Here is a 14,876-nt window from a genome sequence, read left to right as displayed (position 1 = left end):
AGTAGCTCTATGTCTGCTGTTTAAGTTACCATAGAGGTAATCTTCATTTTTCAGAACAGATGTCTGTAAGTTTCAGTAACAGAGAAGAAAAGGTACTGGAAAACCTTTTAGAGGTAGTGCTTTTGTTTTCTGTCAGATGACTGATTCTAAATGGATGATACCATTATAGAAACATCCTCCTGTAGATCAAAAATGTTGTAGAAATACCAGATAGGAATAATAGCTTATTTTTGTCTTTAAAGGAAAAAATGTTTTTCATGTAGTTCAAATGAGAAAACATTAAAATATGTTCTAGCTTTGGGAGTTTGGAATTTTTCTCTGTATGTATGCTTTATGAATGTATAAAATAGCCTGAGCTTTTCCTTGGAGCATTGTGGTCTATGTTTATGATTACTGAGCTAATTTACTTTCCAATCAATGTGCTAATCACTTCCAAGGCGGGGTCTGTTAGCAAGTCATTATGAGCTAACAGCAAGTAAATTAAATAGATGTAAAGAGCCACAGGGTTCTTCATTTACTTAGAATAGTAGCTCTGCAGGAGAAAGGTGCAAGGCTCGAGGAAGCACCGACAAGAAGCAATTTTGTGTAATGCTGGAAGTACAAAGTTTTCCGTGTTGCCAAACTTCTGTTTGGCTTCCTCAACAGCTCTGAACAGCTGTGCATCATATAGCTACGTTGTGATTATCTAGTGACTGTGCTATGACTGCATTTATTTTGCAACAGGAATATGTGTTAAGCTGAGTGGTTAGTCTCCAGACCATTTCCTAGTGTCTGGGACTGATGCATTTGGTTGTAGGTGGGGGTTTTCAAGAATGAGGGGAAAGCCATACACAGCCTTTTTTTTTTTTCCCCTTCTTTTTTTCCCTCTTTTCTTCCCTTTCTCCCAGCCAAGGCCCTGGGAGTGCTGCTTCATTCTCTCCTAGCAGAAAATAGTATAAGACAATGAGTTCTTGACAAAATTTGTAACTTGCAGTTTGGGCTTGATTCAGCTGAATACTGGCTGTTGTCGGGCTTGGCTCTAGAGATCATTGCAAACAAAAAGCATACAAAATCTGGACCCTTATTTTTAGTGCTCATGAAGTTCTGTTACAGCTTGAACCAAAGGGTTAGTTTATGGCTTTGTATGATATGCCTTAATGATTAATGTCTACAGTGTATGTCCAAGCAGTGCATTGGAGGAATATTATTGGCAGTGCCTAATATGTGTTCTATTCATACAGTAAGCTAAGGCACATAATGTTCAAATTATATGTTCAGGCCCATTTAAAATACCACAGGGAAAAATAGAATCAAATCCAGAAACACTAGGTCCTATAATTTATCAAATAAGCTGATTTATCTGTGATTAGGGAAGAAAGAGGACCCTCAAGACAGACCCATTTTTTCCTGGATTGCTTGAATATCACGTGTGCTCTCTTTTTAATTAAACTGATAGATATTAATTGTGTGTGCCTTCATTTCTTAAGCTTTCAGTAAAAACAGTAATGGTGGATACTGAATATAGGGTGAGGATTTCAACTGAAAGCTTACTAATAAGGCTTAATGCAGGGTATTCTGTTACCTGGCTTTTCCCAAAGACTTCCTCTGTTTTGGCTGTGGGCCTTTTTTATCAGTTATCTGAGAATCCTTCTTTAATATCCTTGAGTAGGTATTACTAAAAAATAAAGCAGCTTAGACATATACACCCATGAAATCTGAAGTGCACAGAGGCATATTTGACTGCAGGCATACTTTCAGTAAGCAGTGAGTTACCCTTGAAGAGATCTAGTTTCATTTGTTCTGACTAACAATAACTGTGAATCCATGGTGGTTTGGGGCCCAATTAGGTGATAGTTAATTGCTTCATGTGTTAAGGAAAAGTTAGTGATACATAAGAAGCTTCTGTTTCTGATCTCAAAATGTATGAGTAATCTTCAAGATCAGCAGGGGGACGGTGCCTGATTCAGCTCTAAGCCCATTAGCAGAGCAAAAAGCTGATGAATTATTCTGGAAAGTACTCAAGGGGAAAGTGATTTCCTGTATCATTACTCAAGACAGAGCAATAAATGGGGTCTTTGGTTTGGTAAGCTGCAAGTTTTTTACTGACCTCGATTGTCTTCTCCTTCAACACCTACTCTGTGTTTACACTGCCAGGCAACCCTGGGCTAGAAAAGACATAGGGAGCAATTATAATGTGTTGGCTAATGTGGCTGCAAAAGGAGCCAAATCAAAGGTAACTTGAGTCTAGGGGATGTCCAGTGGTTGCGGTAGAAGCTTGTTTTGACTAGGAGTCTAGGTGGAGAAGGGAATGGATTAGGGAAGCAAACCCACTGCTCTGGGCATAATATAGTTCTTAAACTGTCTTTGAATCATAGAATCACAGAATGGTTTGGGTTGGAAGGGACCTTAAAGATCATCTAGTTCCAGCCCCACTGCCAGGGTAGGGACATCTTCCCTTAAATGAGGTTGCTGAAAAATCCATCCAGCCTGGCCTTGAGTACAGCCTAGTGTAGGGGAAGCGTTCCCACAGTGACATTTGAGGAAACAGAACAGAGGTGGTCATTAAGAGGGACATTTTTTTTTCCCCCTCCCTTATCTTATTTAGGGGGCAGAGATCCATAAGGCTTTCCAGAACTAAGAGGCAGGAAAAAAAATAAGTTGGGATCGAACAACTGTTACCTGATGCAATGCTTGACCTTTCTACCTTGTTTCTAAGTAAATTGTAATTATAGTCTGACTTATAAACAAAGAACTGTTTGAAACAGCAAAGAGCTGAATTTGGGGTTTGGAAATGTCAAAAATGATATGTTTGATGGCCTCAAAACCTTTTCTTCAATGTTTTTGTTATTTTACTGGAATAAAATATATTCTGCAAATGTATCCATCAGCTTGATGGATACGTTTTCCACTATAAAAAATATTTCAAATTAGGAATAAATTGAGATGTATTTTTTTCAGTTTTCAGAGCAGGTTCCACATGTGAGGGATGATGTGCCTTTTTTTTGCTATAGAGATTATAACAAAACAGAGAGAAGATATTTTTAAATCAAGAGGAAGTATACAGATGCTAGCATTCAAATCACGCTACTTGAAATCAGCATGCATTTGAATCAGCTGAGTTGTGCATTTTGCTAAAAATTAACTGTGTTTTAGCATCCTCACTATAATATTTTGTAGGTACAAAGGTGGTTTCTGTACCAGTATTGGACAATATGGCCTGACAGTGTCCTCGCAGAGATGATATCTGGATTGTTTTTATTTGACTGAAAAATTGTATGTACTAACCTACTGTGCTTGTACAAAGGAAGCAATTTTTTACATCTCCATGGTCAGTCTTTATTAGTACTTATCTCAAGTGTAAATGCAGAAGATTCTGCTGTTTCCTCTGTTGTAATTTCTTCTCAGCAAACATGAACTGAAATTATAATTTCGGACTTCCTACTGTAAAAGGCACTGATTTTCATAATATTTGGTGTTCTGGCAAAAATTGAAAAGTCTTGCCATGAAGATTTTACAATTAAGACAGCTGTATCTGTAATTTACAATTCAGTCCAGCCAGTATCAGGTGGATAATAACATCTTGAGATATTTATTTCAGTGCTATAGTGATGCAGATACAAACTGCTTAGTATAAAGAAACGTTTTCCTCCGCCTGTCATTGCTTCCTTAATGATAACACATTCCCTCAAGTTGGCTGTGCAATGAACCTGGCATCAAATGCCTCTAAGATGTCTTCCTTTTGATTTTAGCTATTGTCTTTTATCAAGTGTGATTAAAAGTGTCTCACACTGAGAACTTGTGCTGAGCCAGAAATGATTGCTCAGCAACATCTTCTTTCAGATGCAGTACCAGTTCAAAAGAATGGGGAAGTAACAGTTTGCTGCCAGGAGGCATGCTTTTCAGGCTTGGAAGGTAGTGGTTTTTATCTAAGTTGGACAGATCAAAAACAAACTACAAAACCAAATTCAAGACTTCCAACAGGCTCATGTGAGGGCAGAGCTTCATCAGTTTTTATCTAGCCTTTATATATTACCTCGAGTGGAGATAACCCCCTACCTGGGCAAATAACGTTTTGCTTGGTTACCCATACAGGTTGTGATGTAATATGTTTTTTTCCTACCCTTCTATTCCAAAGCATGGATTGCTGTAAGTCATCATGTGGGTTTTCTAGCTTTCTGAAGTTGCTTTGTTCAAAACCCTACATGAAGAAAATACTTTTCATTGTGCTTACCATTCTGTAATACATGTAATCCTCTGCCAAAATCATTGGATTGATTGAGTTCTCAGCAGCTGTTTCATCTGAGCTGTACTTTCCCAGAGATAACTCTCAGGTTGATGCTGCCAGCTGTGAGGTAAAAAAAGAGAGACACTCAAGCAATGGAGTAGTTCAAATGTCAAAATGTATTTTTGAAAGTCAATTAAAACTGATTATTTGCAGAGTTCCTGATCACACTGTGGCCAGCAGTGTAAAAAACCTACTGAGGTTAATAGTTTCCTCCATACAGTACCAGATGAGCAATTTGAGTGTCTCTGGGAAACAGTCCTTTGTGGCTGTCTGTTTTAATGAGCTTTGAAAACAATTGCCCAAGTCTTTATTTCAGATACCAGAAAGTCGTCAGCTTTACTGCCAATTGAGGAAAACCCAATAATGTCAATTTAAAGCACCCTCGAGATTCTCTGCTGGCTGACAAACCTGTTGGTGTCTATTTAGAGTACAAACACCTGGGCTGGTTTTGTGGCTTGGTTTGTTGGTTTCTTTTAATGCAAAGCACCAAAGCATAACTAAAAGAGTAAGGTGCTCAGCATTTTGGCAAGCCAGACCCAGTGAAAGTGTACAGGATCATTAATTTTGAGTCACCAAACACCATTTTATGGTGGAATAACCTTTTTTTTTTTTTTTATAAACATTAACTATATGTAAATGTGTTTTATTGTGGCTGCCAACTATGGGGACTTGAAGAGGTCTTGGTAGTCACAAAACTTGATTTATCCTTTAAAAAAGGTTTAAAAACCCTCCAAGTCTAATAAATCAATCAAAAGAGGAAAAGGGGATGAGCAATAGGGAAGATCAGTGCAATCATGCAGCAAAAGAAATAGCTCACAAAGGGGATTTATACTGCAGACCTATGTGTACAAAAGCAGTGCCCAGTTTGTTCACCAAATTCTGTAACTGTATGTGTTCACTACCTATGAAAGTCATTAAGGTGTCTCTTTCTAATTCTACAGTTGCTTTGTGTGGATGTTAGCAAGGTAAGCGAGGCTAAGAGAGGCCATTTAAAAAGAGCAGTCTTTTCCTGTAGCTGCTATAGACATAAATATGCACCAATTCACCTACTCATTAAACCAGGAGCAGAATGAGCTGTGGCCCTTATAGAAATGCAGTGGGTTCTCTTGTGGGTGGGAGCTTTGTCCTCATCAGGAACCAGAAAGATATCCAGTGACACTCTGCTAGTGGCTAAGTCCCACCTTACTGTACTGGTTCAACTCTTGATTTTGAACAGCTGCTTTCTTCTTAGATGCCCTGTGAAACAAGGAAAGAGGTGAGATGCCAGCTTTAAAGACTAACTTTTGTTTGTTTATGCTTTTGAGCACTATCGAATTGGTAAACTCCACAGAACACATTAAATAGGTGTAGTCCAAGATCCTAGAGAAGTTGTTTCTTGACTGGTAAGTTAATAATAAAGTCTTGCTCATTCTGCTCTTCAGTTATGCACTGCAGGTGTCAGGATAGTGGATTTTTGTGATCTTGTTTGATGCTTTCTGACATGCACCAACTAAGGCATGTTAGAAATTATAAGCCAAAAAAAGAAAATTCAGTGTCTTAAGGGAAATCATCATTCAAAAGAAAATTGGTACTTTAATTTTCCACTTCTTATGAAATAATGAATGTTTATTTAAAGAATCCTTACAGATATTTAAGCAAATAAATAACTGAAATGCTCCACAAATAAGAGCAGAAATTACAGTATTTCAGCTGCATGTAAGCAAATTATTTCCATGCATGTGATGACTGCCTAAACAAATAGGCACTTCACCATGCAACTGATAATTATATATGGTAATATCTTGTTCTTATCTACCAAATCATGGATCTTGCATGCATAAGTGCTTTTTTTTGTGTAGGAACATATTTGTGTAACCTCTGCCTACAGTCTTTTTTTGTGTCTCTCAGCTGATGGGAGAGGGTTAATTCAGATCATTGGGTGCTAAGTGCCCCCTGCAGCTTTTGCCTTGAAGGATTCTTGAAGGATTACATTTTCAGCAGCATTTTATGAACTAGATAATGAAGTTCCCATTTTTAATGTTTACTGCAGCAGTTTTTTTAAGAGGTTAATTTCCAGTTTTGTCCAAGGTCTGCATCTACATTGTATTAGTTCTTTATTAAGTACCCTTCTCCAGCCTACCTATGTTTCTGGGCAGTGAGAATTTCAGTATATCTTTTGCTAGAGCAGATCTTGCTCTAGCATTATCTGTGGACTGCCTAGTTGCTCTGGAAAATACTGGTTCATGCAGTGTGTCTCTTGCACACAATAAAATGCAAGCTGTTAGTCATGAAACAGATCAAAAGTTGATCTATACTGCAGTTTTCTCAGTTTTCTCAGATGGAAAAAAAACAAACCAAACCAACAAATCACTTAAAGAAAACTGTTAATTCTAATGCATTTCAACACATGCAGGTTCAAAGTCAAAGTTGAGTTACAAGCCTTCAAATATGTAAGAACACATACAGAGCAGGAGAAAAGTGGTGTGTGTGCAGATGAGGTGGTGACTGCTCTTCAATAAAGGAGCATCTAATGGTGAGCAGTACTAATTTCCACCATTTTAAACTTCTTCATTCATAACGGGCTAAATCCATAACCCTCATTAAAAGACTGGAATTAACTGAATTCTTATGTAGTTGTCCTATAATGAATAATGGACTCTTCCATCCTTAGGGGAAAGTCTGCTTTTGTTTGAAAACTGCATCTCACCTTGTACCATTACAAATTAATAAAGGGTCTAACCTTAGACCCTTTATTAAGTTCAAGACAGGATCTACAAGGCAGGTAGATCCTGTCCTGAGGCTCTTCAGTAGTCTATCTTTGGTTTTTGCCTTTGTAGAACTCTCTCTTGTCTTAGTGATACTAGCACCTTTCTTAATGTGTTATTTTTTGTAAGTCTTCATAAAATATGGACTTTGTAGGCTTTCTAAGAAAGCTGTGAACCCAGTGTGCCTTCTGGTCATGTATTGATGTTCTTGGAACACTTCCCATGGTTCAGCATAACTTCTAGCAAGACAGCGTTAGAAAACACATATGCAAGTTCTATTCAGAATTTATACTGGAGTATTAATGTCTCCACATCCATCCTGAGTCACAATGTTTCTGTACAAGTTGAACTGAAGGAAATGAGTCTGCATAAAAGGGATTCTTCTGTCTTGCAGAGAAAACTGCTTTAATTTGAATATTGACTGTGGCTTGTTGCCAGTACATTAAGCTGTGTTGCAATGCAATGAAGTGTAAAACAGGACCTTAGCTGTATTAAAATGCTCTGCCCTCTTCCTCCCGCTGCATTGTTCTAAGAAAACTGAATGTGGAGGGAAACTGATTAGTACAAAGGAATGTTGGACGCTGGCTTCTCTGGTCTGTCAGAGTGTTTCAAGATGGGCTTCTCCAAGTAGGGCCTTGGAGCTGCTCCCACTCCAGGAACTGCTTCTTTCCAGCAGGTATCTGCAGGGAAAGGTAAGGGAGGCCCATATACCTGGTTCTGTTGCAATGTTTTATCTTCCCAGGTGCTTCATACTGTACCCAGCAGAGTGAATTGCCTCAGAATAAAGAATGCTTTGCAATGTCTGTAATTTTAGCTATCTGGAGAAACCTCATGGTGGTGTGCATGTTGAACACATTTAACTGAAGCAGTTATATCTGTATGTTCTCAGGAATGTTTTAAAGAGTATTTATCTGAAAGAGCAGCTACATCAAGTGATTAATTATGTAATGCCTACAGATATAATTGCCAGCTACAATCTAATTAGGCATCTCTTCATGTTTCAAAATGAGTTGTGTAATCATTAAATTACATTTTTTTTCCCCTTTATGGAAAATGCTGCCTAGCCTCTAACAGGCTTGACTGAAAAACTGCTTGCTGAAACAGCCAACATCTTGGGGTTCATAGGCATGTAAGAGGTCCAGATTTCATTCTGTATCTGAATGATCTTGGTGGCTTGAATCAGTCCTAGGTAAATGACCATTTTCTAGGAGGTACATGGAAAGGTTGTTTTGGGGTCCTGAGGCTGAGGAATGTTTGATGTCATTTTGCACATGGGAGCAGAGTTACACTCTGGAGTAAGTGAAAGTTTTCTTTGCGTGTGAGATGCCGTTTCTGAGAGCTTATGATAAATCTCAGAGAAATGAATGCCTATGTTCCCGCAGAGGTCTCATACTATTCATCTTAGAAAGCAGGGGGTTGTAATTTTGAACTGTATAGCTTCTGCTTTACTCAGCCAGATTCTGTGCAACTCTAGGCAATACAAAAGTGTTTGCCTTCCTATGATGCCAAGATATACAAGTGACAAACTGGGAAGAAGAAATAACATGGATTTAGTGGAGGAAAATATATGAGTTGAACTTGTCCATATTTTAGATGCTGCACTTGATTTGTTACTGTGGCTTATTTTAAACACGTTTCCTAAGTGATGTTTTCATTTGCCAGTGAAATTTATTCAGCCTTAAATTAAGTTTACAGCACAAAATGTTCTAAAGATAATTTTTAACCTTAATGTTACTATTTCATTGCTGCCAGATAAAAGCCATCATGCAGTGGAAAACACTTGCTTATAACAATCCAAGACCAAATCCTCAGTCATGAGAGCAGGCCTCAAATCAGTGCACAATTGGGATGTGAGCATCACCACCATATGCTGAGATGTATAGAGGTGGAAGAGCAAGCCAGGAGGCTGTTGCTGGTTTCTCAGCAGCCCACTTTGCAGGCAGTATGATCTCGGCATACCAGAAACCACAGGGCTGCTCTCTGAATTTCCTGCTTGTCAATGTATGAGCACGTGAGACAAAGTAGTTAATGGGAGACTAGAGTCCCTCTTTCTCTCACACACTGAGCTTTAATGCACCATACCAATACTATTTAAACACTGGAGACTGGCACTTCATTTTTTGCAGCCTTGAGGTATTAATTTTTTCTGTCTTTGATTCCATTTTCTTGACTCCTTACCTCTAAGCAGCAGAAGAAAAGATTGATGGTGCTTACCACATAGGGGAAAAAAGGGGGTTTATGTGGGCAGGGAAAGCCTTGGAATGAGCTACTGTTGCCACTGTTTCAATAGAAAACAAAAAACATTTTGTCATGTCGTATCAGCACATTTTAAAAATATCAGTTTAGTACTTTAAGAAATATTTACAAATACTGCATTAAAATATGGTTTTTGTAGCAATAGTAAAATATATATTCAATATTAGTCATACTTAATTTCCTTGGGTGATCATTGAGTTGAACTATCCCAAAAAAACTTCCCCACCCCTGCATAACTTCCTTCTACCTTGCAACAGTCCTTGTTTCATTTTGTTAAAGAAAGTATTAGCTGGAGAATAGGAGGAGCAGACTGAAATCTGTCTTCCAGTATTTTGGCCAGGGATACATCTGCTACTGATATAATTTGAACACAGTTGAATTTAGGAATTTGCCCACGTTGCAGTTTATTTTTGTTCAATATTGAAACTTGCACTGTGATAAAATGTACAATAAGCAACTGTGTTGGTTTCCTGATTATTTCCTTTTAAACTTTTTTCTCCGGTACTCAGTTTCACTTGAAATATGGTTCTGCTACTGATAACTTGCTCGCAAGCAAAACCTCCCACTTAGACGTTTGCAAAGTATAACTATCGTCATCAGCTTTTATTTAAAGTTTAACTGAGAAGAGCAATTACCTCATAGTTAAATGGTAGCATCTAATTTTTTCTTGCTGTTAATAGCATGACAGACTGCTAGTCTAGCCTTTATGTAGTAAAATTTTGACTTTTTCAGTAGCTGGCTGATGATGCTTTCATGTTCAAGTCACCTGTTTAATCTCACAGCCTTGTTAAACTAGGCAAATGGCATCACAAACATCCTTCTGTGACAAAATTAGAAATACTAGCTGCTACAATAGCAATTTACTTGTTATTAAATAGCGAATTTGTTATTAAATGCCAACATGCTGTGGTGACACGTGAATGCAATATTGTACAGAGTAAGTACCAACTCTTCGCTCACTTTTTCATTGGCTGAGGCCCAGCTGGGAATATGACTTTTGCTGCTGCTTTCCCCACAAGGCCCACACAGCTGCTTGCTCAATCCCCCTGGTAGGATAGGGAAGAGAATTGGAAAGGTAAAAATCAGAAAACTCATGTGCTGAGACAAAGACAATTGAAGAGGTAAAGCAAAAGCTGCACACACAAGCAAAGCAAAACAAGTAATTTATTCATCACTTCCCATTGCAGGCAGATGTCCAGGCATCCCCAGGAAAGCAGGGCTCCAACACGTGTAGCTGTGACTCAGGGAGACAAATGCCATACTCCAAATGTCTCCCCTTCCTTCTTCCCCCAGCTTTTATTACTGAGCATGATATCTCATGATATGGAATATCCCTTGGGTCAATGGGGGTCAGCTGTGCTGGCTGTGTTCCCTCACAACTCCTTGTGCATCCCTAGCCTACCTGGTGGTGGTGTGGAATGAGACGCAGAAAAGGCCTTGACCCTGTGTAAGCACTGCTCAGCAATAACGAAAACATTTCTATGTTATCAATGCTGTTATCAACACTGTTTTCAGCACATGTCCAAAACATAGCTCTATGCCAGCTACTATGGAGAAAATTAACTCTATCCCAGTCAAAACCAGCACAAGTGTTCCTCCCACAAACACCACCACTGAAACAAAACACAAATCAGCTGCAATTTGAAGTCAAGATCAATAATGTGGACTGAGTTCTGTGCACAGCTGACCAGAAATGTATGCCTGTTCCAGCTAAAAGTGGCTAAATAGAGAATTTCATCTCATTAGGGATGAGGAAAATCCCGGCTTTGTCATTCTCAAGGCTGTAGGCTGACATGCTGTTGAGTCTGGAGAGGAAGTAGCCTATGCTAATACATGGTGCAAGATCACCCAGTTCTTCTCTTACTGGTAAAATGGCTATGTATGTATACTATCTCCATGTGTTCAGGCTGCCTGCAAACAGTGGCCATTGGATCTTGGCCTATTTTGTCATATTTTGCGTTGTGGTAGTATTGAAAATATGGGTGTTGTGTATGAAGTTATCTAAAATAAAATGGTTTAGCAGGTACCATGGCCTCTGAAGTGGTAGGTTTGGATGTAATGTGGTGAGATGGTGAGTTTGCCTTGAATCTTCTTGCATTTAATACTGGTGCTATATCCTCTTCCACAAAATGCAGTCTTCTCTTTCAGGTTTAAAATGCAATAATCAGATTATGAGTATTGTTTACAACTTTAATTGGTTTAATTTAATTAGTTTATCATTAGCTCTGGATCAGGACCTTGCTGCAGTACTTTCTCTGCAATACTTTGTTTAATTATATTTAATGCAATCTTTTTGTTTTCCCAGAGGCTAAATAAGCCTGCAGCCAAAGACTCAAAATCGATACAGAGGACTATTCTTAAACTCTGTGTTTTCAGATAGGTCTGGAAGAACCAGGCTTAAAACATGCATTGCATCTGCTGTTTAATTTTCTGTCTCTCCATAGTGCTGCATGACCCCCTAAGCTGGGAGCAGGAAACCAACCCAATTTAATATGAAGAAATGGTTCTTTCTCTCTGTACAGCTAATAACCTAGTCTGATACCTGGTTTTCCTGGTTTACCTTCCTTTGCAGCATTTCTTCTTGCCTGATCTTTCTACATCCAAATTATTATTTTAATTGAAGAGTTATTTGAAACATCTTCAGGAGACATGCATGGTACTGAGCACCTCTGCAGAGCATGTGGGGGTGCAGTTAAGTCTCATTCCCACATTTATGTGCTGTGATTCTTCGTTTCCTAATAATAATTACTTGAAGTGTCTATTTTATCAGTTTTCTTTCAATTCTCCAACACAAGTGGAATTCTGCCATAGCCAATGAGTTCCTCTGTTTTCTACCATTGCTGTGACTCTGTCTCTCATCCAAGAAAAGGAAGTTTTCATGCACTGTGGGCTATCCTGCTGTTTCCTAGGATACTTTCAAAGAAGTCCTGAGATGCCTTTTACAGCAAAGTATTTCAGATTGCTTACAGGTAGGGCGAAAAGGGCAGAGAGCAACTGGTTTGAGCTGAAGGGAAGGGAAAACAGTGTGAGCAGCAATACTGACAGAATCTGATGCTGTAGATATTTGCTCTCATCTGTCTTTCCATATCTATTCTTTTAGAGCAGCACCATCTCCTACTTGCCTATTTTTACCGCTTCCACACATGCATCCTCCAACAAAAGAGTCCTGAATGACAAAGTATGTTTTCAGGTTTCACTGTTGAACTTTTTGTAGGAGAAGGGGATCGCTGTGAATGAAGCTCCTCAGGATCAAAGCAATTATGAAGAGTGAACAAATTAGCATTTCCTCAAAATCATGGAGCCTCTACAAGTGTGAGAGGTGTGAAGATTAACTGGGGATGTGACTGAAAGTGAAGAAACAGATCCTCTGATCATGCTGGGCCCAATGCTCAGAAGGAGGGCTGAATTCCCTTTGTTTTGGGGACAACCTGGCTTCCTAATAGGTCTCAGGTGTCACTATTCTCTATTTTCAAAGGTGGGTTCAGTTCAGTAATAAAAGCAGACAAGATCAGGTAATAGCCTGGTTAAAACATCTCTAGTACAAAAGAATTACATGTTCTTCTGGATGTTTCTGTAGTGGTACCAAGACCTTTTGTCCAAGATTCAATTAGTATAACTCTGTAACAGCACATTTCACCCAGAAATACCAAAAGGTTTAATAAAATTAGCTTGGTGGTCTTGCTGTGATGTGTGCTAGGGATTTATTGCAATTAAAGCTGATTAAAAATGTTCCAATTTAATTATTTTCTATTGGATTATGTATACTTTGCAGCATTAAAATGTTTCCTCTTATTTCACCCCAGGAGCCCATGGAGCCTTGATGAAGAAGGCTGCCACATGGTGTAGAGCCAACCTTGAGCATTCAAGATATAACCCTTCTCCAAAACAGAAAGTCTTAAATGGCAGCCCAAGAGGACTTGAACAAGACTGCCAAGGCTGCAAGTGTTCTTGGCTGCATGGAGGGAAACCTTAGGCAGAGTCTCCAGGAAAGAGAGATCACTGACATTTTGAAAGGCTGAAATAAATCTTTTGGAAGTCTCATTCTGTGATGACAGATTGCAATAGACTTTTAGATGAAGAACAACTCTTATTTTTTTCCTCTTCTGGAACTTCAGACTTGTTTATTCCAGGCTACCCTCCTCCTCTCCTCATACACAGAGAAGTAGAGGTGTTGCCAATGTCTTTAACTTTTCCAAACTCTCCTGGGAAACAGGATATAGCCAGCAATAAAGACTAGCAGATGTTACCATTGCTTTCTGTTATAAGAATACAACCCCTGACATACTCATTTTTTAAAGACTACACCCTTTTTGTGACATGTTTAGAAAGCTTCTTTTAATAAATGGATAAGATTAGTCAATATTGATTGTTGAACTGAACTGTCTTCAGTAGCAAACCACTTACTCTTTTCTACTGGGCTTTACGGCATGAATAGGGACTTTTAATTTGCTAATAGGTGATTAAAAATGCAACTTTTTGTAGAACTCCAGAATGTGAGTGTATGGGATCATACTGTGCTCCTTCTTCAAAGAGATGCTATTTAATCCTTGCTTTCTTCAGCTTAAATAGAGTCACTTATGACCTTGCATGAACTCTCAGTATGTTGTTCTACTCTGCTGTAGCTAATAGCATTAGTGGTAATTATGACCCATAAACCCACACATTTCTACTAGAAGCAAAGAAGATTTATGCATCTAAAAGCCACTGTGCTTGAATGTATTTTAATTATGGCCTATATTAATATTTTTCAACATCAGCATCTCACTAATACGTCAGTTTAAATATACTCATCATCGTACTTTTAAGACCTACAGCAAGTTAGAGTTATAGATTACTATTTTCAGGTGTCTGGGAGCAGCTCCAATAATTATAAAGAAGCAGAGCAGCAAGTCCTATTTATAGACATAAATGCAGAATAAAAAAGAATTATGACTTTGGGAACTGCTGCTTTTAAAACTAGCTATGGAAGCGTAACCTACTGCTGAAATGATAAGGTATATTCATGAATACATTGCATGCTTTATGGCTCACCTAAAATCAGTACTTGGAAGTCATTTTATTAAAAAAAAAGTTGCTTTGGGAAAGAAGAGTTTCCTGAATAATCTTTAAAACAAGCAACATATTTTCTTTAATGCCTTTATAACTTAGGAACCGAAATGTTTGTGACTGAATCCTCTTTTTCACTGTCTTTTCTTTAAAGATTTTTATGCCATCATAAGAAACCTGTTATTGTCTTGTATCTTAGAAAATATTTGCAAAAATATATTAAAAGACTTTACAAGTGTGTGAAGAATGATACAGCAGTATAGAGGCAATAGTCAAAGTCATCCCTTTGCAGCAATCATGTTTAAATATATACCGAATTTTAAGCAGTTGAATTAATTGGATCACGATGAAAAGTGGCGCATGGATTGAGTTTGGAATGAATAAAAGAATTCCTACCCCCTCATACTGTTTGTACTATTGTCGAATTCTCCAGAAACCAGACATGGAAAACGAAACACTGGCAGGACTTTCTGCTTTGAGCATTACATGGCAATGTTAGAGGTCCTCCACCAGCAGGGATACGGAATACACATTTGTTTCAGGTTTCCACAAAGCTCTGGAAACTG

The 14,876-nt window shown here is 38.4% G+C and overlaps 1 long non-coding RNA gene across 1 annotated transcript; it reads left to right on the top strand.

The window, feature by feature from the left end:
- The first annotated feature begins 11,022 nt into the window (after positions 1-11,022).
- On the top strand, positions 11,023-14,280 carry LOC133210562 (uncharacterized). The gene is made up of 3 exons (XR_009724964.1): positions 11,023-12,213; positions 12,365-12,739; positions 13,068-14,280. It is a non-coding gene; the product is annotated as an uncharacterized LOC133210562 (long non-coding RNA).
- The last annotated feature ends 596 nt before the right edge of the window (positions 14,281-14,876 follow it).

The sequence above is a fragment of the Neopsephotus bourkii genome, unplaced genomic scaffold (genome assembly GCF_033783945.1).
Source record: "Neopsephotus bourkii isolate Nb327-2 ecotype Australia unplaced genomic scaffold, CSIRO-AGI_Nbou_v1 NB_479, whole genome shotgun sequence".
NCBI classification, from domain to species: Eukaryota; Metazoa; Chordata; class Aves; order Psittaciformes; family Psittacidae; genus Neopsephotus; species Neopsephotus bourkii.
The sequence above is the reverse complement of the archived record's forward strand: the minus strand, read 5'-3'. Positions and strand labels throughout refer to the sequence as shown.